This window comes from Sceloporus undulatus, chromosome 2 (assembly GCF_019175285.1).
Source record: "Sceloporus undulatus isolate JIND9_A2432 ecotype Alabama chromosome 2, SceUnd_v1.1, whole genome shotgun sequence".
Lineage (NCBI taxonomy): Eukaryota > Metazoa > Chordata > Lepidosauria > Squamata > Phrynosomatidae > Sceloporus > Sceloporus undulatus.
In genome coordinates this window covers 268,881,262-268,906,803 of record NC_056523.1, presented here as the reverse complement: position 1 = coordinate 268,906,803, position 25,542 = coordinate 268,881,262, and the positions used below count along the sequence as shown (strand labels likewise).

At 39.1% G+C, this 25,542-nt stretch overlaps 1 protein-coding gene across 4 annotated transcripts in view; it reads left to right on the top strand.

The window, feature by feature from the left end:
* Positions 1 to 25,542, top strand: part of APC (APC regulator of WNT signaling pathway) — a 126,049-nt gene that overhangs the window by 8,382 nt on the left and 92,125 nt on the right. Inside the window, exon 1 of one of the 4 annotated variants that reach the window (XM_042449101.1) lies at positions 17,104 to 17,183. The exons of 2 other annotated variants lie outside the window; for them this stretch is intronic. The gene's annotated coding sequence lies outside the window, so the exon portion shown is untranslated. Of the gene's footprint in view, positions 1 to 17,103; positions 17,184 to 25,542 lie in introns of those variants that run through there. One more of the 4 variants, XM_042449103.1, reaches the window with a different exon arrangement.

The window sequence follows — 25,542 nt, the reverse complement described above, 5'->3', positions numbered from 1 at the left end:
GTGGAGCTCTATTTGGAACCACTGCTGACTTGTGATTCAATCAGCTGAGCAATGTGTTAGAGAGAAGAGAACATTTAAACACCACTTTCCTATTATCCAGGCCTGTGCTGCTCAGCTGATTGAGAAGTATTGGGCAGGGATTCGAGAAATCTGGGTTATAGTTCATACTGAGCAATTAAAATTATTCTGTGACCTTGGACCAATCACTCCATTTCACCTTGACCTGCCTTTCACAGTTAGGATAAAGCAGGAAAAAGGAAGCTCTGTAAGCTACCTTGAACTCATTAGAAGAAAGGCAGGATGCAAATAGAATGGAATCAGTCAGTTACCTGAACAATTAAAGCAGACGGCTGCTCAGTTAAGATAGTGTGGATAATGTATAACAGTTTTCTTTCAGTATTAGCCCTGCTACCCACATTCAGCACAGATGTGTGACCCCTTGTGGCTTGACCTGAAGAAATGCTTGTTCTCCTCCCCATGTGTTACTTACTCCTTGTGCTAGCTCACATTTTAATAATAATAATAATAATAATAATAATAATAATAATAAATGGAACATTAAAGGATGATACATTTCTAGAACCACTGTTAGAGCTTCCAAGTTAAATTAAAATGTATATGGCTCTTTAATTCAGCATAGTATTCTGCAAAACAGAAAAGCTTCAGTTTGCAATAAATTTTCCAGTACACTTGGGAGCCACTTAATGCACCATAGTCAAGCAAAATATGCCTGTTGGGATTAAGTATATAATTCAGGCCTTAGGTGTTACACCATAGTACAGTATTTTCTGTTACTATAGCTACATCTCCAGCACCAAAAGAGTCATTGATGATGATTACTGTTGATTGAGAAGTTAACAGTGAAGTTTTGTATGTATCTACTTATGAGTAAGTCCTTCATTGGTTCTCTTCATCCCTTGTAGCTGCTTATCAGCTGAAGAGGTTTTCTGAAGAATTGTGGGAGCCTTCAGATTAATGCAGGCAGTTATTTCCATTCCACAGTAGTCAAGACAGTCACCTCCTCCTGTGGAATCGGCTTCAATAAACTATTGGGGTGGGGGAGAGACTTATTTTCCATGAGCTTCCTTTCAGTCATTTAATTATTCTAATAACCAAACCAAAATATTTCATTAGGGTTGCCATATATCAGTGCAGATTGAGTGTCCCTTATCTGAAATGCTTGGGACCAGAAGTGTTTTGGGATTTGGATTTTGGAATATTGGCATGTACATAATCAGATCTTGGAAATGGGACCCAAGTCTAAACATGAAATTCATTTATATTTTGTATACACCTTATAGTTATACACATAGCCTGAAGGTAATTTTATACACAATATTTTTTAATAATGTTCTGCATGAAACAAAGTTTTGTATACTGAACCATCAGAAAGTAAAGGTGTCATTGTCTAAACCACCCATGTGAACAATTTTGGATTTTGGAGTATTTTGGATTTTGGGACTCCAGGTAAGGGAAGCTCAACCTGTAGTAGGGAATTATGTCCCTCCATTTGTTGATAGACTACAGCTCACACCACCCATGACTGTTGCTAGTACTGGCTGAGTTGAACAACAGTTGGAGGTCCACGTGCTCCCTTCCCAACTGTATACAAGCACCCCAACCTCCAATTTCTGTTGTGCATTTCAGGACAGAGGAAAGAAAGAAACATTTTAACTGGATAGTATTATTTGTCATATTTATTTATCAACACTAAGATTTCATTAAAAAACATTGTGAAATAGAAACTTCATGGAGACGATGTCCAGAGTTTGGAGGTTTGATGCCATTGGTATGTGAATTATGGCCAGGTCTGTTACTCCTTTCCACCACAATTCAAGGAAGCTGTTCCAGTCCTTAACAGGACTTGTCATCAGTAATGGACTTGATGAGTGTGAACAAATGGACACGGTCTAGACAAGATGGAGGTGCTCCTGGTCAGTTGAAAGCAGCGGATAGCAGTTCAACCTATGCTATATAGGGTTACATCTCTGAAAATGCAGGTCCACAGCTTGGGTGTTCTCTGGTGGCAACCCAGAGCCTGGAAGCTAGTTTTTGGCAACGGCCAGGAGTGCATTTGCACAGTTAAGGCTTGTGTGCCAGCCTCGCTTGTTCCTTGAGATGCCAGATCTGGCCATGGTGACACATGCCTTGCATTCTGGTTGGATTTTTGTAATGTGCTCTATGCGGGATTGCCTTTGAAGAGGCAGGTAAAAAGTGCTGTGGCCTGACTGTTAACTGGGGCTGGTTACAGGGAACACACAATTTCCTTGTTGCAACAGCTCCAATGGCTTTTGATCAGTTTCTGTACATGAATCAAAGTGCTGGTTATGGCCTATAAAGCCCTATATGGCTCAAGTCCAGGTTGTTTGAAGGTCTATGTTCTCTCATATGAAGCTACATATATTTTGAGAACTTCTCGGGCGACTTTTTCCTCATGTGTACATTTGGTGGTAACACGAGAGAGGTCTTTCTCATTGGCTGCCCCCAGGCTCTGGAATTCCCTTGTCAGGGAGGTTACTCCCTGCCTTTATTTCTGCAACAGACCTTGAGGAGTGATTGTACAAGGCCCAGGACATCTTAACAATAACTTTTTAACTCTTGTAATTTGTGAATATTTAGCTGTGTTTTTTATCTGTTGTAAGCTGCCTTGAGTCCCAAACTGGGGAAAAATTGGGACATAAATGAATATAATAATTGTAATATCATTTTAAAACATTTTGCCATAATTACTGCTGCCAAAATACCTTTGAGATAGTGTTGTGTAGTTTATTAATTTAATTGCAGTCCTTCTAACTGCTCATCAAAAAAATCCGATACATTGTCTGCTCATGAAAACATGTTCTGGTATATTTACATTAATTACATTAAGAAGCCATCTGAAAGTTCATCAGAATTGAGAGTACTCATTAAAAGTACTTGTATGGGTCAAAATTATAATTCCATTTATTATGTTCAGAGCATTAATATCTACTGTATACATGTATAAGTCTGGAAAGTTTAGTAAAAAAAATTGACCCCAAAACCCTGAGTCAACTTATCCATGGGTCAATATAAGTACTGTACTTTAACTCTTATTTTAAAAAGGAACATCTCTTGGTGAAAGGCAAGAGTGTAATCTGTCCTGGAAGCACTGACTTCCCACTCTATTCGCTCATCTGTCCAGGCTTTAGCACAGACCTTCACAACTTGGCAATAGGTAGGGGCCAAAATTAAAATAGGCTAAATATCTTTGGACCACAGATAGGTTTTAATTAAATACTAATTAATTAATATTTATTAATATTGATTAATAATATTAATTAGAAACTTTAGTTTGAGCACAAACATGCGTGCTGGAATTTTTGAAGTTTTTTTGGTATTGTTTTTCTTTTCTTCATCCATTAGATCCTTGATTCGTGTCCCTAAGTTTTAGCCTTGACTTATCTAGGGGTCATGTCAAAATCCATAATTTTGGCCCCAAAGCCTACTCTCGACTTATAAGTGAAATCAACTTATAGTCAAGTATATACGGTATCCTGTTTGATCCTTGCAATAAGGGCATTTATTTGGCTGCAGATGTGGTATTCTTCTGATAGAAGATGCTGTGTGTGCTTTCAACTTATGAATGTCAAATTGCGTTGTTGAGTCAGTATCAGCCTCATTGTTTAGAGGATCTTTAGGTACAGGCTGTTTACACTGCTTCATCTGAAAGATGTAGGATATGCAAACTGAAAGTTCTCTTATGCTGCCTCTAATCTTTTTGGAGCTCCATGGGAAATGAGAACTTGTGAGCCACTCCTTGTCTTCTGTGAGGTGTCTAACATTACTGCTTTCAAGAACCAGACTTGGTATTACTGTAGTTCTACATGTATACTTCTAGAACTGAGATAAGAAAGTGATATTGTCTGTATTTGGGCCTTTGGCAGCAGAACTGGTAATTTTTTGAGTGCTCCTAACAATGTTGCCTGATGAGCACTTATGGTTTAAAAATGTTTACATTCAAACACATTCCAGTGGCTATGTGGATATTTTAAAATTGGAATATTTGTAATAATGTATAGAGAGCAGCATATATCTCCCTTACATTTGACAAAAGACGAGTTCACCTTAAATGATACTATGTTTAAAGGAAACATACAGAATCTAAAGAGAGATATGCCTTTTAAATCTTATATCAACAGTTGGACTTTGCTTTTTTCTGAGGTAAAAGCTTCAGCTTCACTCACTGTCTGGACTGTTTATCAGTTGCGCTTCAAGTTGAGCAAAATCTGACTCGGTACAACTAGCTGAAGATTCTGTTTAACAAAAGGACATTTGTGAGTCTGTGTGCACAGGCAACATATGACATTTTGTCCTGAATATTTGTACTTGTGATTGATTGAGAAGCAAGAGATTTTGAGAGGTAGAAACAAGCTTAGCATTGCATTCAATTGTTAATCTGTTCTTCTGAGCACTAGGGTTTGTCAGTACTTGTCTCCTTAGGAGAATAGCTATAAGTTCACATCCTATATCTGGTCTGTTGCACTGAAATGAACCATGTTATATTTAACCCATCTAACATGGTTCATTTCAGTGCAACAGACCAGATAACTAAAGATAAATGTATGTATGTGTTTGTACTGTAGAAAAATTTCCATAGAAAAATAGAGCATTTGACCAGGTGTTGTGCATGTTTTAGCAGAACCAAAATATGTATGTTTGAATTTCTTTGCACTAACACCATCAGTTCTTCGTTTCCATTGCGCATCCTAAAAACTGGTTTTCTATTAGTTTATTAGTTAGACTTGTAGAATGTTAAATTAGTATGGAATAGAGTATTTCACAAAAGTTTGGATGCCAGTTCAAGTGACAGCCCACTAATTAAATGTTATTGTTCGACCTTGAGAACCGGTCTTGGTTTGTCAAGCTTTCTCCCAAAAATGTTTCAAGTGCAGTAAATTGAAAAGGGTGAGCTGAATGGGAAAGGAGTTCTTGTCATTCTCTTTAGCAGCGGATTTGTGTACTGCTTTATTTGCATGAAAAAGTAGATTTTTGTACATGACTGTCTTTATACTGCTCTCAGTTTTACTCGGGAACAAAATGTCTTGACTTTTTAAACAGAAGCTTAGTTTGGTTCACAAAATCTTCAGTAATATGACATTAACTTGGCAAATATATACAATAATAAAGATTCAGATCAGCTTTATTTTTGTAGTTCCTAACTGTTATAAAATATGTTAATTGGTTTTTAAAATTATTTTAATATATTTTAATTTATCTAGGTAATATATCTATGTGCTTAACAGCTAAAGTGAAGAGCTAAATATAATAGGTTGAATCCAGATTTATGTGTATTCAGAACAGGCTCGCTGAAATCATTGGGAGCTAATATTATTAACTGTAGATCTATTGGAATCAATAGAATTCCCTAAGTTTGAATCCAGTCTGTCTTTTAAAGGAACTACATATTCACAGTAGTATGCATATACACAGCTTGTATTGCAGAGATGGGAGGAAGTTGTCTTTGTTGTTGTATGCCTTCAAGTTTTTCTGACTTATGGTGACCCTAAGGCAATTCTATCATAGGGGTTTTTTTTGCCAAGATTTGTTCAGACTTGCCATTGCCTTCCTCTTAAGCTGACATAGTGCCAGTTGCCCAAAGTCAACCAGTGGGTTTCCATGGCCAAGCAGAGATTCAAACCCTGGTCTTCCCAAATTATTACTGTACTTTGTTACTACATTGTTCTGGGTCTGAAAGCTGTCTACACTTCCACAGTTTGTGTAAACTTTAAATAAAGTAATTATCAATGTTATGGTCAGTCCTCTCCCCCCTTTTTAAACAAAAACAGGAGACAAGGTTGTCCCTCCCAAAAATTGGTTTATTCTTATAGCCTTTGGCATGTAGAGACAGATAACACAGAGATATCCATGATCTTGGCCCTGGAAGAACCTAGTAAAAAGATAAACATGTTGTTTTAAAAGTAGCCCATAACTTCCATGCTGGAACTCATAAAATTAATATATGGGACAGGATTTTCAGCCCCCAAATATGGAACGTCGTGTACAAAATGACATGGCTGGAAACCCTAGGTCAAAATCCAAACTAATGCTCTGGTGCAACCATAATTTATTTTCTGATTAGTAATTCTGCTGGTACTTGTAGGGCAGAAACAAATATTAGGAAAGCTGCATCTATAGAGACATAACTCAGTAGTGGAGCTGCTCTGTAGAGGCACTTCACAAATGATAAAATGAAAAGGCAAGGAAGAAGGAATCTAGTGGCATCTTTAAGATGAAGGTTTTTTAGCATGAGCTTTCATGGATTTCTGTTCATTTCCTCAGATGCATTCAGTGTATCTGAAGGATTAAAATCCACAAAAGCTCATGCTAAAGTAAATCATTCTTAAAGGTCTGACTAAATTATTCCCTCCCTATCTTTTTCTTTTTATATTAGATCAGGCTATCATGGTGTCTCTTTGAAAACTTCACAAATGATTAAACAGAATTTAAATTTATTGAGACAAATATCACTTAACTTGGAAATCTGGACATACTTTAATATGGTCATTTGGGAAAAACTAATACATATTTTGTCACTTGTAATTTGTATTCTCAATGATTTTCCTAATATATTCACATCTTCTCAAAAATTTTATAGGAGTTTTCAGATTTTTGTTTTTCCTTTCATTTTCATAGTCAGTTACTTCTTATAAGTTATACTGTAAGTTGTTTCTTATACAAAAGTATTTCTTTTACAAAAGCTCCTCCATACAGTGATTGACAGTTTTGGAATAAACTTAATTGACGGTCCTTTCCAAATAGATGAAATTAAAATATAAAATATGCATGACAAGTGGAATGGTCTTTCCCATTATATCACCAATTAGGGAGGTGTGATATGTAGAGACTTGCCAATTTTCTACTGAATGTTATACTCTTGCTCAGTTAACTTCATGGTGTAACACAAACATGAAACTAAAATGATAGAGCTTATTTTGAAAATATTAACTTGGAGATCCATATTGCAAATAAACTAAGTGTCGGAAGAGGAATTCCTATAATTTCAAGAGCTGCAGTTTTAAATATCAGTTATCTATTTATATTGCCAGAACCTCTAGCTAAAATGTATCTTATATCTTACTATACTCCATCAATCTTAGGTTTCTTGGCATTTTGCCTTACTGTTGTTTCCACAAACAGTGAAACCTACAACAGCTGTGTATAAGCAGTTGTTGGACTGTAGTAAACTAGATATTAAAATTTGAGGAGGAACTAGCTCTGGAATGTTCTTCATATGGACACCAGTGGAACGCTGCCCTAGCTGGTATATGTGTATGTACTTTAAAACCATGATTCAACAGAAACAGCGATTTATATCTACTGGATACTTCAATACCGTTCTGAGAAGAACCTGGCAGGTTCAGTTGAATGCTGACACAGTGGTGCTGACAGTGCTTCACTGGATCATGTGATGTCAGTGTGGTCTGTGATGGCACTATTTTGGCTGGAAGGTATCTTACAGATTAACTTTATTTAGAAAAATTAATAAAATATGCAGATATTTGTGTACTTAAAACTATACTCCTGCAATCTGGAGATTATCAGACTGGTGGAAGTGGGACTTGAAAGTCCTTGTCATCTTTTTGCAACTGCAAGGACTCACAAGATTCATTTCTGCCGTTCTGTTAATCCCAAACTGGAAGGACAAGTATCTACCATCTGTTGTTCAGTGAATCACCATGTCACTCTGTACATGGTGGAATACATAACTTATTTCCATCAGTTTATCTTGGACACTTATTGTGATGTCTGTACTGCATGTATGAGCGTATATGCCAAAATATTTCTTATCCTTGCTTTGTCATTATGAACTGATATGGTTTCTATCCATTTTTGAAGTTGAATGATTTACATGTCTTTTACCCCTTTCTCCTCTCCCCAACCTTGGTTTGCTTATGTATTTAAAAAACATGGAAAATATCATATATATTTTTTTATTAAAGTGAGTTGAAGAATGTCATTAAGAGGAAGAATGTAATATTCCTGAGTTCATTCTAAGCATATATATTGATTTGGCCTGGTTTTAATATTCTTTTGCATTGTGTTAATTGAGCCATATTACTGTATTTTTGTGTGAAGCAATAAATAAATAGCTGTTCTTCTCAAATTGCTTGCTATTGCAAAGCAGAGGTAGCCTAATATTTGAGCATCTACTGAAGTAAAGAAGGCTGAAAGGAATACATTTTTACCTTCCTGTGTTACATAAGTCATATATTCAAACATTATTTAAATATGTGGGTCATAGATTGCTGTTTGGAAGTGCATTGCATTCCATACTTTCTGAAAAAATAAAGTCAAAATGAGGAAAATATTCCTGCCTTCAAGATTATTTTTCTTTTGATTTTTAAAGTAAAAAATAGTTAAAAACTGTTGAAAACTAGTTAAAAAGCTCACCCTCTCCAACATAATAATAATAATAATAATAATAATAATAATAATAATAATAATACATTTTATTTATAAACCGCTATTCCAAATAGATCATAGCGGTGTACAAGAAAATTATAAAACAGTACAAGAAAAAATCTACAATAGATATATAAAACTAATAAAACATTACAATTATGGATAAAATACACATTAAGATACACTGTATCTTCAGGCTAGCCCCTGATGACGCTGGGCCAGCCTGTTCTCTCCCTCAACAGCCGCAAGATGACAGTTATGGAGGGAGGGCACTCTGTCTTCAGGCTAGCCCCTGATGACGCTGGGCCAGCCTGTTCTCTCTTTCAATGGCCGAAAGATGACAGTTATGGAGGGAGAGCACTCTGTCTTCAGGCTAGCCCCTGATGACGCTGGGCCGGCCTGTTCTCTCCCTCAACAGCCGCAAGATGACAGTTATGGAGGGAGGGCACTCTGTCTTCAGGCTAGCCCCTGATGACGCTGGGCCATGTTCTCTCCTTCAACGGCCGAAAGATGACAGTTATGGAGGGAGAGCACTCTGTCTTCAGGCTACCCCCTGATGACGCTGGGGCCAGCCTGTTCTCTCCTTCAATGCCGAAAGATGACAGTTATGGGAGGAGGGCACTCTGTCTTCAGGCTAGCCCCTGATGACGCTGGGCCAGCCTGTTCTCTCCCTCAACAGCCGAAAGATGACATACCTTTTTAAAAACCTAAGAATTATTGATAACTTTTCTTCCCTTGTTTTTCAATTTTGCTATCACTGATTTACATTGCTTCCAATATCTTTTTCTTTACAAGGTAAAGGTTTGATCCTCATGTGTTAAACTTGGGTTTCTGTGGGAAAATGAGAACAAATTACAGTGGCATTGTCAAATGTGTGGATTGATTAGTGTGTAAATGAATGGCTGCTTGGTATTTGAAGTACAATGTGCCCTTGTCCTATGCGGGGGATCCGTTCTGGACACACACACCCCGTGTAAGACAAATTCTGTGTATGCTTGAGCCCCGTTGAAACTAATGGGGTTGGGGCGTGCCGGCAGTTCACCCCATTTCCTTCTTGTCGTGTGGCTTTCAGTGTAAGCATGCGGCTTTAAGCGTATAGGGTGCCCGCATATGGCACGGGTGCACTGTATAAACATTTATACTGTACATCTATTTGAAATCATAATTCTTAAACATAGACTGATTTGAATGCAAGGAAAAAAACCGATGCTCTGTTTTCAGCAGACTAAATGCAGGGCCATTGAAAGCATTCTTGCAAGACAGTCCTCTGGAGAGCGCTGATCTTAGTATCTGTGCTGCCACACACCCACCTTCAAGCATTTCCCCTCAGATTTCCACCATTTTGCTCTGTCCACCTAGAAAGCCCTCAGTACCCATAAAGCTGAGTCCTTTGCTGATTTCTTTCTGAGCATTAAAATTTGATACTAATTGTCTAGCAAGTGCCAGCACAACAAGAACTAAAATTTGATTTAAAAAGACAGTCTCAAAAACTATTCTAGTTTCCCCTTTCCCTGTAGCAGCTTCCCTTCACAATCCTTTACAAAATTCTGATGTTAAAAAAAGGGAATGAGGGTGAAAAGCCAGTTGCAAGGGGGCCTGGGGAATGGAGGTAGTTTGCAGAGGCAGAATCACAAAGGGAAGGAAGCAGGAAAATAAACAGATTGAAAATGGCCCTCTGCATCCTTTCATCCAGACAGTCAACTTAAAAAGCAAATTTTCCTTTCCTTAAAACACTCTACAAGCTTTTTGACTGGTGGAGAGTGACATATTTTCAGGGTGGAATGGGTAAGCTAGGATGTCAAATATTCGGTAGGAGAAAGCTAAATAGATAGCCTGTTTAGGAAAAAGCTGGATGGTTAGAAACCAGCTTTCTGATACGGTTGGGACTTAGAGTCTCAATCCCAGGTATACCATATATATTTAACCTTATGTATAAGTCAAGGGCAGGTTTTGGGGCCAAAGTTATGGATTTTAATATGATATGTGGATGTGGAGAGTTCTACTGATGTTGCATTCCCACTGCTTCCCTTGTTGCTTGGTGCTCCTTTGAGTGGAAATATTAGAGCCACTGCTGCCGAGGCATCCCTGCTGCTCGCCTTGCCTCTTGGTGCTTGATGTGGGGAAGCACCAAAGAACCATTGCTCCATCCCTTCCCACTGCTCCCTTCCCCCCTTCCTGTCATTTTGCCTCTCAGGCAGTGTTAGGTTTCTGCCAATATAAAAAATGAGCAGAGGGGCAGCCCCTTCTTTTCCATGCTGAGACAGCTTTTCGTTCATGCCAGCCACTCAGGAGGCAGTTCTGGTAAGCAAGCTTGGCTGATTTAATTGGCATGAATGTCCCTGCTAAAGTTCTTCCTTCTGGTTTCTCTGCCACCTCTCAGATTCCTTCTACGTCTTGCCTTAGGGAGAAGAAAAAGCCACACAGCTGGCCAAGTTCCCCTTCTCTCCTGTTTCCTTGCTTATTTAGTTCTTCATCTGAGGAAGAGAAGGTGGGAAAAATAGAGCTGCTGCCCCCCATATCCATTTGCAGCTGCCAGCAATGCCATCCTCCACCACTACTCAGCTAGCTCAGCTCAACTCAGCTGCCTTGCCTTGCCCTGGCTTGGAAAGTCCCTGGTGCACTGCCTTGGCTTGTTTGTGTTCCCTCCAACTCCACTGTACAGTTCCTCTCCCTCCCTAACCAGGATGGAAAATCCTGACTCATTACCTTTTCCCTCTTAATCTGGCTGGATCTTTCTACAGTGCAGCCAGGTGCAGTCATCGGCCTGGCTCCTATGAGCCCTGGTGGCGCAGTGGTAAAATGCCTTTACTGCAGCCACTCACTCACAAACCATAAGGTTGCAAGTTCAATACCAGCAAAAGGGCTCAAGCTCAACTCAGGCTTGCATCCTCCCAAGGTCGTTAAAGTGAGTACCCAGATTGTTGGGCGCAATTAGCTTACACTTTGTAAACTGCTTAGGGAGTGCTTAAGTGAATTGATAAACGGTATAGAAATGTACTTGCTATTGTTCAGTGAGGCAGGGTGGAGAGGAGGGCTGGGCCTTAGGAGCTTCTGCCTTTGCCTTAGCTCTCATCTCCTACTTCCTTCACCAGCAGTGGAACTGGTTGGATTAACTGTCAGGCCAAGAAGAAAAGCAGGAGAGAGAGGTGGGGGAGACAGGGATGCAGGGGGTTGTAAGCCTCCTCCGTGGAGAGATTTCATTCAGTCGATCTTGGCATGCATCCTCTCTACCTTGTAAAGAAAGTTTAAAAATGCATTAATTGGATATTGTCCCAAATTGCCCCTGCTAGGACAAGTATCATTTATGCAAACTCCCCAGTCTCCTTTCCCACTACCATACCTTATTTTAATTTATACCAGGCTCAAGCTGCATACAACCTCCAGCATCTGTTTGCTTGGAATGCCATTGGGAAGCAACATGCTGAAGAACATGAACTGAGTGCTGTTCCCTCCTTTCATCTCAAAATCATCTTCTTCAGCCTCTCCAGCACTCCTCTCAGTTATGCACTTGCAGCAAAAGCAATGAAGAGGGAACAGCTTCATCTGTCCAGGGACAGCCTCCTGTAAAAGAAGTGGCAGCACCCTCCACTCACACACTTCCTGCCTCAGTAGGGGAGTCTTTGGGATTTGCTCAGATTTATTTATATGTTTGTTTGTTTTGCAGAGGAAAGGGTTAAGGAGAGGTTTTCTTCCTTCTCTTTGGCACTTGCCCCAAGGAGCACTGAGAGGCAGAGAGAGCAGCAGGGAGATTTCTGCTATGGCAGCAGCAGCAGCAACTATTTTAGAGTTCACTGTCAAAACAGGGAAAGTTGTGGAAGAGGGCAGTGCTTCTTTACAGGATGGTCTCCCTGAACAGACTAGTAAAAGAAGTGCCAATGAAGCCCCTCCCATGGTGGCTCTTTGTGATTTCCCTGCCACAGAAGGGAGAGGGGTAGTTGGCACTTCTTTTAGGACATCTTCTGGTCTCCCCACCATGGCAAATAAATCCCAAAGACCCAACACCGTTTTTATAAGCAGTGTTACCATGTTAACCCACTTATGTGTTAACCTATGATATTTTGGTCAGTTTTTTGGCATAATTTTTTCGACTTATAGACAGGTATACAGTGCACCCTTTGATTACGCAGGCGATCTGTTCCGGACTCCCCCGCATAAAACAAATAACGGCTATTGTCAAGCCTCATTTCAATGAATGGGGCTCGTGCATACTGTGGTGCAGCAGCGCGTATGCCCCATTCATCCCTATGGGATGCGCCGCTCCTTCCTCCACACGCAGATTTCAGCATATGCTGAAAGCCGCGTAAAGTGCGCCTGCGTATGACATGGTTGCGCTGTATACACTACATTTTTTCCTATCCCCCTCACTATGGGCCAAAGCAGATAGGTGTAAAGGAGTGGCCTAGGTCCGCTCCAACTGCAAGAAGGTTGGCACTGCGCTGACTACATAGCCTGGTCCCAAAGTGGGCCGCAGTTGCAGGATCCAACCTGTACTGCTAGGAGCCAGATTATCCTGGCTCCTTTTTGCTTTGGTCCAAAGGTGTGGCTCTGAGCCACTTTGGAGGCATACACCGTTTGAGCGACACACCTCCAAAATGGCTGGAAGCTGTTTCATTTGGGGCGTCTGTTCCAGGCCCTAGTGGCTGTAATGCAACCATGTCACCCTGAGCATTCTTGATTTTCAGAATCCTAGGGTTTTTGCTTTTGGCTAGTTAGTCAAATGGATTTTTTGAACAGAATGCATCGTTTTTAGTTTATATGCTCTGTGCAGCAGCTGAATAAAACTGTGGCGTAACAAAGAGAAACAATATGTGAACCTGTAAAATAAATTTCTGAGCATGGGTATGGCAGTGGCCTCATTTCCTGATATGACTTTGTCTGGCAATAATATTTCTACACAACGTTAGTGGTAACCATATTTCTCATGCCCCTTCAGAGGCAGGTAGCTACTGTTGTCTTTAGATGACATGCTTGTTACTTGGAGCATCCCCAGAAATAAGGAGGGAAGTAATCAAGATTTCAGATATTTGATACAGTAGCTTTTGGTATGATTAGGTTGTCATCTGCACGTTAAACAAGATTGGTGTATTTATGAAGGAGTGGCAGAGATTCATCCCTTAAAAATATATAATGTTGCACCGCATTTCCAGTAGCTAAAGCACAGCTTATTTGGCACATTTAACAATGTATACTTTGTTATGCCTTGCACCAGGGCATCTTACTTATAGTGGTACTAATGTAGATTCAGAAATTCCACCTAATTCTCTGAAGCAAATATTTCAGTTTTATTTTAACTATAATGTTTAATAGCAATAACAAGTACATTTCTGTACCGCTTATTGGTGCACTCAAGCCACTCCCGAAGCGGTTTACAAAGTGTAAGCTAACGGCCCCAAACAATCTGGGTACTCATTTTAGTGACCTCAGAAGGATGTAAGCCTGAGTTGAGCTTGAGCCCTTTTGCTGGTATTGAACTTGTAATGTTATGGTTTGTGAGTGAGTGGCTGCAGTACAGGCATTTAATAACTGCGCCACCAGGGCTTTTTAAAGATCGATTCACATGGCAGGAATGCTCAGACTTTCTCAGTGGCTGCCTACACGTCTTCATAACTGAACTGCCTGAGGTGCATATTGATAGGAAGAAGAACATTGTGTATGCTGGAATCCTCATAGGCAATACAGAAATCATTGCACTTTCTCAGAGGTTGTGTTAATGCTGTAGGTGGTGACCCTATGGCATGCATGCGAGAGATGTCATGTGAAGCCATTTTTGAGGGCATAAGGAGGGGAAGAGGAGGAAGTCCTACCCCAAGAGGGTGGAAGTTCCGCTTCCAGAAGTCCTACCCCAAGAAGGTGAAATTTCACCCTCTGCTGTTCCACCTCCCTGAAGTCCCACCCCTGGCACCAGGTGACACCCACTACGTGAACACCTTTGAGTTTGGGCACTCAGTCTCTAAAAGATTCACCATCACTGGTGTAGACTTTTGTGAAGCTGAAGGCTTTCACATCCGGCATCCATAATTTTTTATGGGTTTTTCTTGCTATGAGGCCATGTTCTGTGGCTGGCATCTTCAGAAAATGCTGGCATGGGAATGAGGTGTGTGTGTGTATATATATATATATGCACACACTGTGTGACCCTTGATTGAGAGGAAGTGATTTACATGACAATCTCTCTTGGTCTGTTGTTGAATAGCAAGGCCTCAGGGTGTCTATTTAATTAGTGATCCATTGTCTGCTGGGAAATCCCTCTGACCCTGGATGTTTTTCATTTGCATGGGCTGGGTCTTTATTTTGGTGTTTTTCAGAGCTGGTAGCCCAACTTTGTTTACTTTAAGGGTTTCTTCTTTCCTGTTGAAATTATCCAGGTGTTTGTGGAGTTCACTGTCTTCTCTGTGCATTTTGACCTGATAGTTGTTGGCATGGTCCAGAATTTCAATGTTTTCAAATAGGATTTATGCCCAGGATGGTTTAAAATGTGTTCTGCTACTGCTGATTTTTCTGGCTGACCCAGTCTGCAGTGTCTCTCATGTTCCTTGATTTGTGTTTTGAACACTACATTTGGTGATCCCTATGTAGACATGTCCACACCTGCATGGCATGTGGTAAACTCTTGAGGCTGTGAGAAGGTCTCTCTTGTCCTTTGCTGAGTGCAGCATTTGCTGGATTTTCTTGGTTGGTTTGTAGAGGTCAGTTTGGAGGTCAGTAGTGCACCTGTAGGATCCAATGTAAATATGTTAGCATACATGTATGCTACACAAATATAGAATTTTGGCTATTATACACATGACTTTGCCCAGAATGTCTGTGTTGAGCTGTTATTTGTTTTAGGATTCTTTAATCAGATTGTAGTGTACAGTATTTTTATTCTTACAGATATTTGTAAAACTACACAACTATGTTGTACTGTGTGTAAGGACATCCAATTCTAAATTTGTCTTTCATACTATGAGGTAGCTTTCTGGGAAATAGATGACTCTACAGATAATTTATTTTCTAAACTTGAGTGAATGCTCTAAGTCTCTTTTGTTTTTTTAAGGATGGTGACTCTTCCCTTACTCAGACAGTTTTAATTACTATATAAGAATGAAAGTGTTAGGTAGTATATATAAAATATAATAACATGAAAAGAAGTTATTTAAGCCAGCTGAGCTGCAGGCAGCTGCACATAACTTGGATACTTGCATGATTTTTGTCTGCAGCCAGTACAATATATTATAGCAACCTACCACCCATGCAGACTGTTGGCATTAATCACTGCTCCTCGATCTGTTTCTGGGCAAAAGGATTTCTCAGACACATTTCTGTCTTTAGAGTAGCTGCCTTCCTATTAGATCTATAATAGCTACTATGAATTTAAATATAAGTAAAAATTGGCAGTGCAGCCCTATGCATGTTTATCCAGAAGTTCTACAATGATAAATTGGGCTTTTTTTGGTTGCTGTTGTTGTTTGCCTTCAGGCCATTTGTGATTTATGGCTTCCCTAAGACAAACATATCATGGGGTTTTCTTGGCAAGATTTGTTGGGGGGGGGGGGTTGCTCTTGCCTTCCACTGGGGCTGAGAGTATGTAACTTGCCCAAGGTCACCCAGTAGGCTTCTATTGCTGAGCAGGGATTCAAACCCTGGTCTTCAGAGTGCTAGTCCAACACTGAAACCACTACACTACGCTGGGCTTAGTGTCTCATAAATATGCCTAGAAGGTCTACATCAGCCCCAGTTTTCTTAGAAAGGTGCTGTGTTTATATGTATGTATTGAGCATGTGATGTGGCTGTTGCCATGAACGCTACAAGCAGCACCCTGTGTAAAGTCATTATTATTAAATCAGAAATGCTATTGTATAATCTTGACTGAAGATTGTTCATGTGTATGCAAAGCCTTTTTCAGAGGAGGAAATGATAAACTCTTTTGTTAAACCTGACATACATACATGTGTAACTGGTACTGAAGAGGCTCACCTATTGTTATATATATGTTATACCTATTGTTATATATATGTCATCTGTCATCTGTAGATTAGAACATCTATTTGGAATGAAAATATCCGTAAACTCAACACATTTTTCCTGCTGTAAAATATGTCCATCTTGTACAGTTTTTATCTGAGAACAGACTTAGAGGTCAAGATAGGACTTGAAGGCCATCTTTTGCAACAACCTATCCTAAAGGAAAATCCTGTGGTTTGATGTGGAATAGACTAGACAGTTTTTACAATCAGTAATGCAAAATAAATCTGAATGAAATTAGTGATCATTAAGTTTCTTTGTTACCACTAATGATGGTGATAATAATAATAATATGCAAAAGTTAGTCTTGATAAATTTGTGAATAACCCTGTGTGTTCACAGTACAAAGAGATTATACTTATATGGGAGAAATCAATGTTGGATATGTCTCCCCTCTATCCTTCATTGTTATTTTTCCTTTGACCCTATTCTGTTTTCTGTTTTCCCTCTTTGCTCTGTAAAGGTTGTGTCCTTTCCTGTTCTCATTGATAAGTTATTCCCTCCCTTCCCTCTTGCTAGAGTGTCCAGATTGCAAATTGACAAGAGTCAGGGTAGATAGGAGAAAAGGAAGCTGTGGATGTGAACAAGAGTGTGTTACATTCTGTGATGTGAGCAGGGCCACTGGCTGGGTTGGGCTGGGTGCACACGTGACTGGAATGTGGCTGCATTAGCTCTGTCTCTAGTGCAGACATTGAATCCAGGAAGGTACTGAGTGTTGAAGGCTGAATGGAGGTGCAGTCGGCGTCGGAGATGGGGTAGGTGGATGTTAACGTTGCACTCTAGTTAGACATGAGCTCTGGGCATTAGTATCTATGATGACAATGTTACCCTGTCTGACTATGGCATGATCAATGGTAGGAAATGCAGGCTGTGTCTCCCTCCCTGCCTTCTCCCCTTTCTGCTTCTATGGAACAAAACTAGGAACAGATTCTTAGGGTTCTGATCCATGGTTTTGATGGAGTGGCAAGAGGAGATGATGGTGAGTTTTAGAGGTCGTAGGAGAAAAGATGCTTTTGTACCACAGAAAAGGTTGTTTTAAAGGCTGGACATAGAAATGAGGGGGAAATTGTATCTTAGGAAACGGATAAAGGACAACAAAGAATGAATCAGATTCATTGCTTAGAGGAATGAGAACTGAGCCCATTGAAATCCTCCCTTCTCCTCCTCCTCCCTCCTGTCACAGTTGCAGCAGCCAGAGAAAAGGACACAAAGCAGCAGAGGGGAGATGCCTTGATTTGAATCTAACAGCTCCACAATACTAGCGCTGTAAGGGGAGGATGAGGAAGGTATTGCAGAGAATGGACTGCTGTAATTTTGAAATGTTAAAATTTGCTTTTGAACAACAGGCATGATATTGTAAAGCCATGAAGACTCCCTGCTGAAAATGCTGCAAAATCCCAGTGCCTTTGTTAGTGGAATGGTGTGTTCCTGGCATTTCTGCGGTTTACTGCAGCAGCTTTTGCTTCTTTACTGAAAGAAAATCTGCATAGAGATGAGAGCTTCTGCTGCACTGCTGCACCCAGACATACAATAAAGCTGTTGCCACCCCTTAAACAGCCAATATTGGAATTTTAAATAAAAAAAAAGAAATGGAAGAGGCCAATATTCACCATCTACCCAACTCCTCTCACTTAATCTTCAAAAGAGGTTCTGAGAGTTATTTAATCATGGATACTGTTAGTAATTTAATAAATTATGTATGAAGTAGTGGTTCCTTTTTTCCTTGTGAGATTCATTTTTTAATGTAATAATTAGGTCACCTTTGATACATTGCTGTGCAGGAAAAATGGAAATTTTATTTAAGCATCAGCAGAAGAGCATTGTAATTATATTGGAAGTAAAACCATTTTTGAATTGATTATTAGATAATTAAAGCAGCAGTCAGTATTTCAAATATAATTTGCCTTTTAGTGAATTCTTTAAAATGTTGCACTTACTCTGTTTCTAAAAGTGTGTGCTTCGTCATGTTTTATGGGAAATTTTTTAAAGTTACCGGTAGTGCATATTTCAGTGTTATAGATTATCATGTTTGAACTATATTAGGGCATGTTCTTGCTTACCTGTAGAGATCATGCCTTTATGACTAGATCCTTTAAAATCATGACTAACTTAAGCCATATGATCTTAGTGGTTCTACTCTGACTTAAGGCTAGATCCAACCAATGTAGCATCAAAAACTGCACATAGCAAAAAAAAATCTCGTCCTGCTTGGTATGCACAGTTTTAGTGAAATCTTCAGTTTCTTAGTGGATTGTACAGTTAGAGTCTTCACATGTTTATATCAAAGGATAATAAGCCTGTAGATATTTGGCCTTTTAAAAAATATTTGAAATATGTGCAATTAGATGGTGGAGAATTAGGATGCATCTTGTGTATTCCTGAGACTAAGTCCCATTGAATTCAGTAGGGTTTATGTCTGAACAGATTCTATTGATTGTAATAATGAGTGGATATGTATGAAAAATACATTCCATAAAAGATAACCATAGTAATTAATAAAATAATTCAAACATAAGGACACAAATGAGTACACAAATAACTAAAAATGTACATGATTTCAAAAGCAAATTTAAGGTAGGATTTCAGAAATCCATTCATTGTTGAAACATTATTGTGCACTGCTTATCAACTGCTGATGAGACTTACCTATTTTCCATTGGTTTGTTATAAGAAGGCCACTATGTTGGTCATTCTTGCATCAGAACTAATGTTATTTTGTGCATTGAGGAGCTTAATACAATTCTTTGTTTTCTTGGTGTGTGAATCATGTTTTCTTTGGGAGCTACATGGCAGATTAGGACTTTCCACTGAATCTTCTCTATACGGTGCCAGTCACATTTTTTATTTGGGCCAACAGGCATAATGTTAACTTGACCACTCCTACCCTGTTTCCTATTGAATATATAGCTGATGACTCAGGGACTCTTTTTGTTGCTTCATGTTTTCATAACTGCATTTAAATAAGTTTGCTCTTTTCCTCCTTGATATGAAGAGAATATAAGAACACCTGATTCAATTTAAGTTCACAATAAATTGGCCTTGGAACTAAATATTGTACATGACCACTTAAATTCCGTTCAGTTGGCTTATATCAACTGTCTTCCCCTGCTTGCAGTGTGAGCTCTCCCATTCTTGTTGTTCGAAGAAATACAGCCCAGCCAGCAGCTGCAGTGTGCCTCTGGGAAACAGCAGAATTCTGTACAGCTAGATGGTCTTGGAGGAGGGAGATGTTGTGACACACAAATACACTGCAAATGCATCAAATATAATATTTTGTGTTCCCCTGATTAAGAAACACAACACCATGGTTAAGGCTGAGAAGTGCAATAGAAGACCTAATGTTGTATCTATTGGTTTGTGCTTGCCTCTCTTATCTTATGAGAGGTGGAGAATTCACATTCATTAGCAATTAGGTTGTATTGGGTCCCCTGGAGGCTGATTTTGATCATTACAGTTGACAGATACATGCTTGTCTTTACAATGATAGATACACCTTCAGATCACATTTTGCAGATGAGATATTTTATTCTTGTTGTATGGCACATAATCCATTTAATGTCAAAATTATTATATTAAATTAAAATATAGAAAATTAAAATATAGAAATCATGTGTTTCACATTTTCCTGAATGCTCTTTGATCAATAAATTAATGCAGTTAAGTGCTCTCTCTTTCTGAATTTTGGAAGATGAAATAAGGACATCACTGTATGCATACTGTTTTGTTGTTTCTACTGTATGTACAAAGCCTAAGGCCCTAGACTAAGCAATAGCTAGTCTTCATAAAATTTATTGCTTAGGGCAGGTCTCTTTGAGTGTCTAAAAAATTCCTTGGAATGGGAATGCATTTTTCATTTATATCCCATCTTAAAGGCCTTTTATTCCTTCAAATTTGCTTAGGAACATTGGAAAATCCTACAGGATAGTGCGCATGGTGGCACTGGGTGCTGCAGCAGGGAAGGAATAGCAATACAGTCCGCCTTTCTTATCCATGGATTTGAGTACCCATGCATGGCAAGTCCGCAGGGGGGGAGGCCATGGTGGAGGAAGAGGAGGAGGACAAGATCAGGAAGAGGAAATGGAGGAAGAGCTACGACAGCGGCAATGGAAGGAGGAAGAGGATGAAGGAAAAGAAGGAAGAGCTGTGGCAGTGGCAACGGAAGTGGGAAGAGGGAGGAGGAGGAGGCAAGTGAAAGGAGGCAGAAGAATGACGGCAGCAATGATGGGAGAGATAAGAGGAGGAGGGAGGAAAGTGAGGAAGAGCTGTGGCAGCAGCAACAGGAGGGGGAAGAGGAGGAAGAAAAGATTGCCACTTGCTTTTTTGAGAGTGGTGAGGCTGGCTTTGTGTGGGGGACAGACAAAGTGCCATTGTCCCCAATGGTGGTGCGGCCATGTGGCCACACCACCATTGACTACTTTGGAACTTGAGCATTTGCAGATTTGGTATCTGTGGGCGGAACGGAAATAGATCCCCTGTAGAAACTGATGGGTCCACTGTATAGCAATAGCATGCTCATTTCTAAACTGCTTATCAGTGAACTCAACACTGTGGTTTATAATCTGTAGGCAATTGTCCCCAGCAAGCTGGGTATTAATTTTACTGACCTACAAAAGGATAGAAAGCTGAGTGAACCTTGGAGCCCCTAGGATCAAACTCACAACTTTGTGGCTGCAGTACCAGCATTTAAACACTGTGCCACCAGGGCAACAATTACTGTCTGGTTCCTTTGGAGAGAGGCTCCTCAGGATCTCAGTCCACACTCTGTGCTGCAATGTGGCTCTGAAACGTTACTGCTTGCATGGGTAAATAAAGCCTAAGGAATTGTAGAAACCGTGTAAAATCCTCTTTCTTTCTTTCTTTCTTTCTTTCTTTCTTTTTTTTTTCTTCCCGGAAGTTGGTCTTCAAACAGCACATTCCTGTGCCAGAATACTTAGCATTTGATAAAAGTCAGCCACACTGTTGTTATATAAATGTGTCACGTACTATTTTTATATGTATATTTGTGAAGATAAAACTATGGTTTGGTCCAAAATGTGAATGGAATCACCTCTGCTGTTTAGGATCTCACACTTCAAAATGGTGGACTGATGCAGAAATTTCCACTGTCCATTGAGAATCACAGGATGTATTAAAGCTCACCTTAACACTTGTTTGGATTCTTACTCCTTTTGTTCATCTTCTTTCTTTACATTGGTTTATAGTCCAAGATTTTAACGGGGTTAATTCATGTGTGTGTTTTGATTGACTCCAAAATATTGTTTGTACTGTGGTTCATAATTAAGATTAATTGCTTTGTTTGTAGTCCACATTGTGCTCATTCAATCTCATAGCCCCAGGCTAGTTTGCACTTGGCCTTTAATCTGCCAAAACTGACCAAAGTACTCACTACACACTTGAATCTCATCTCTTCCTGGTCCATATCAAATTCCTAATAGAGATACTTTTACAGAGCATGATCAGCAAAATAGTCATCTTCACATTAGTTTCACTTTATTGTAGCCAAAGAAAATATCTATCTCCTTCATGCACATGTCCGTCTTCTCTTCTCCATGCTCATATTGATGCTCGTAGTTCCTTAGTATTGAGAATGTTGGCAGGAGACTGGGTATTTATGAAAGCCACCATATGTAATCTGAAACTTTCCTGTTATGGCTAAAGTCAACTGAGATAAACTTGGGCAGTGTTTGACCAAAATGCTGGATGCCTCATTGAAGCAAACATGGCCCTGGTTTGCTTAAAGAAGGCTATACCTCTCTCATTTTTCAAGAAACTGTCTCTCTATGGAAGATGTGACTGGTGGCAGGGCTATAGCCAACTGTTTCTATTTAAGAAAATTGATTGTTTAAATATGTATATTAGAGCTGTTCAATATGATCCTTGATGATAGGTGTTTCCTTAATCTGTTTAAGTATGTTTATCAGGCAGTTTATTGTTACCTGTGCTGGTTGATCATTCTTTTCTTCTGATTCATGGTGGCAGTGTAGCTCTCATCTTCTTGGATATTTTCATCAATTTTTTGATATTTAAACATTTATTTGGATGTAACTGTCAAGTCTTATTTTCCAGTAATTCTCTCCCCTTCCTCTGGTCTATTCAGGCACAGAGGCTGATGATTAGGGAAGCCACATTGCCCATATGGGAATTGGAAAGTATTCCAAACTCTGTCTTAGCCTTAATGTAGTGTCTTTATTACAATAAGTGACCTGAAAAGATCAGCTCTAGTTTTGTAGGCAGTATCAGTATGCAGATTCAGATTTCTTTAATCAATGCCTGGGAGCTGCAGCCTACGAAGTGATTGTCTGATGGATAAGAGCATATGATCTGAAGCTGAATGCAGACAAATTGGAAGTGTTTCTGGTAGGGGCTCACTTATGATTAACTGGGATTAAAGATTCCAAATCTGAACAGGTGCAGAGCTTTAGAGTAGTTCTGGACCTGACACAACTTTCTGAAAAGCAGGTGGCTATGAATGCTAGAGATGTTTTTTACCAGTTGCATCTATTATGTAGTTTTTGTAACATTTTGATCTATAGTAATCTGATCCAGGTTTTTATTAATTTCTGCCTTGACCATTGCAGTGTGATCTATTCCGATCGAACCTTGGCTCAAAAAAGCTTCAGCTAATATAAAACTCAGCTATCTGTCTTTTTATAAATACTGGGGTATGTGAATGTATTCACTCTATATTATATTTATACAACAATGTTTCCAGGCCCAGTGCTGTTCCCTCATCTCCTTTCTTGAAAGCACCTCACAATCTGGGATTCACATATCTCAAGATTGTCTCTCTGTATATTTGCCATAAGACAAATTAGTCATCACTCTACAATTGCTGCCCTACAACAATCTTTTCCTGTGGTGTGAGGTTACAACTCTTGGATTTTTAAAAGGGATGGTAAAAAAAACCCTGACTTCTAGAATGTTCAGTTAAGGTGAGCTGGCTGAGGTGAACATACTGTATATGCTGTATATAAAATTATGACTAAAATAAAAAAATATTCAAGATATAGCGAGCGATCTTGTAGCATCTTTGAGACTCACTGAAAGAAAGGAGCTGGCAGCATGAGCTTTCATAGACTTAAGTCTACTTCCTCAGATGCATGTAATACCTTCATATTTTCCCTCAATATTATTTTCTTCTAATAATTTATTAAAACCTAATCCTTTTTTGAACATATCAAATTCTGTTCATCAGTAGACATTTAATGCCTGAGTACTGTATATGTAGTGGAAATATATGTCAGCTCCATTTATTTATATATTTTATCCTGAAAACTTGATGTGAGTTTTAAAAAGAGGTGAGGAAATTTGGCCTGTCGGATTTCTGACTTAAAGGATCCATTAACCTCACCTAGCATAGCCTCGGGTAAGAGATCATGGGAGTTCTTGTTCAAAAATATGGAGGGCCAAATGCTCCTGAGACCTAGTTTAAAAGTGTAAATAAGCAAAAATATTGTCTGAACCTGGGCTTTACTGAACTGAAGTAGTGGTACCTCATTACATTTTGGATTTCCATCCAAGGTGAAGAAATTAATGGCTTAAAGATAGGAAGCCCAAATTTCTCTATGCTATACAAATCTAGTGTAATCACATATCTATGGGATATGCTTATCTTGATTAGCTGTGCAGCACTGAACACTTTTATATTAGCCCTGCCCATATGTCATCGTGTGTGTCCTGCAACCCCATGTTTTCCCATCTTATTAGTTTTCCAGTGTTTTAAACTGGCTGGGAGAGGATATTGAAATGAGATTTATTAATAGTACATAAATGTGAAATTTATATAGTTTGGACTATCAGTTAAATCCTGCTACTTCAGTAAAACTTGTCCATAATTTGGGTTCCAACTAATTTTGTTGTTGTAGTGTGTCTCCAAGTAATTTTTGATTTATGGTGACCCTAAGGTGAACCTATTATCAAATTTTGCAGACGACACCAAATTAGGAGGACTAGCTAATATACCAGAGGACAGGATCAAAATTCAAAATGACCTTAATAGATTAGCAAGCTGGGCCAAAGCTAACAAAATGAATTTCAACACTGAGAAATGTAAGGTACTGCACTTAAGGCAAAATAATAATAATAATAATAATAATAATAATAATAATAATAATAATAATAATAATATGAAATGCGTAGATATTGGGGAGGGGGTGGCTTGACAAGACTACATGTGAAAGGGATCAAGGAGTTCTAGTAGACCACAAGTTGAACATGAATCAACAGTGGGCTACAGCTGCTTTGATCAAGCCTCATCTGGAATACTGTGTCCAGTTCTGGGCACCACAATTCAAAAAGGATGTTGACAAATTGGAGCATGTTTAGAGGAGGGCGACCAAAATGGCGAAGGGTCTGGAAACCATGCTCTATGAGGAAAGACTTATGGTAAAATTATTCTATTATAGGGTTTTCTTGGCAAGTTTCTTCAAAGGGGTTTTGCCATTACCATCTTCTAAAGCTGAGCGAATGTGACTTGCCCAAGGCACCCAGTGGGTTTTTATGCTCGAGTGAGGAATTGAACCCTTATCTCCAGAGTACTAGTCCAACACCCAAAGCACTACATCACACTGGCGCTCTCCAGCTAATATACCTCCTTTATTAATATTCTTCATGTGTACATTCTGTTTATCTGATACCATATTCTACCAGCATAATGCTTCTGTGAATATAATTACTGTTGAAGGAAACCTGACTTTTGGATAACTAAGGCACTCATTAAAATAATAAAGTCATCAAAGGGATAGTTTAGGGAGCTGCTCTGTATTCTTTGCAGAGGGGTATAGTTTAAACGAACCATTTGAGCATGTTATTGAAGGGCTTGGGTTTTTGTTTCGTTTTGTTTTTGGTTTTTTTTGAAAGAAAGTGATGTGGATGGTGAGAAATGAATTACTAGCCTAGACTGAAGAAATGTTTAGCTATGTTTAGCAATTAAAATTGAAAAATGAGCTGTACTATACACTCACATTTCTATATATCTCACTTGATATTTTGGCTCAACGCAGCTTTGAAACAAGTAACAAAATATAGTATGGAAGAATATATATTAAAATGTAATGATAGAAATAAAATTGCTAGTTAAATATTTTCAGTTGCTTACCATAGCTAAAAACTATT